The following is an 869-nucleotide window of genomic DNA, read 5'->3' as shown; positions in this document are numbered from 1 at the left end:
TTCCAAGGTAAAGCCTCGTGTTGCCGTGGGAACGTCAACGTTCTAACGCTCCTGGCGTGGAGAAGGGCTGAGGGGGGGGGCGTCCCCAAAGACTCGAGGAATTAGCGCCGATCCCTGAGCAAGCCCCTCCAGAGAGTAAGGGCGGAATCGCGCGCAATGCTCTGTTGGGAATGTTCGTTTTACACCGGGGGGGGGGGGGCACACAAAGGTCCGCGTGCAAGTAAATTCTCGCATCAGGGGAGAACTGAGGTGGCAATTTAATTAGATTCGGCCTCAGAGCACTTAGAGGGGTCTGGGTAAAAGTCGGATCTAAATGGATCCTCATGAATTTCATATGATTTTTACATTGAAACGAAATAAAACCACCATCATATTGTAGGACATGTGTCAATCTACGGGGGCACTACAAAAATCAGGCATCCACAGATTCGTGGCACCACAACAGCGCAAACACATGATTCCAAAGGTCGGATCCTCATGAATTCATATGATTTCTGTGCTGCAATGAAATAAAACCAGCATCATACTGCAGACCATGTCTTAGACTATAGGCAGCACTCCAAAAATCATGCCCCCACAAATTCGTGGCACCACAAAACTGCAAAAACATGGTTCCAAAGCACGGAGCCTCAGGGTTTTTCAAGCCCTTTGGAACAGCTACAGCTATAGGTGTTCAAAACAAAACCCAATTATTTATGGAAAAAAGTAAAAGCTGGATGGATCTACATGGATCCTGATGGATCCTCTAGTTTTTTTCACCAACCCCCCTGAAATCCAGTATAAAATCACATGTCAAAGCCAAGACCAATGTTCCCTCAAAGCTGTGGAGTCTCGTGAGCAATTATTCTGCTTTGTGAGCTACTGGCATT

Source organism: Gekko japonicus, unplaced genomic scaffold, assembly GCF_001447785.1.
Source record: "Gekko japonicus isolate JY-2015 unplaced genomic scaffold, Gekko_japonicus_V1.1 scaffold667, whole genome shotgun sequence".
In the NCBI taxonomy this organism is placed as follows: Eukaryota; Metazoa; Chordata; class Lepidosauria; order Squamata; family Gekkonidae; genus Gekko; species Gekko japonicus.
The sequence above is the reverse complement of the archived record's forward strand: the minus strand, read 5'-3'. Positions refer to the sequence as shown.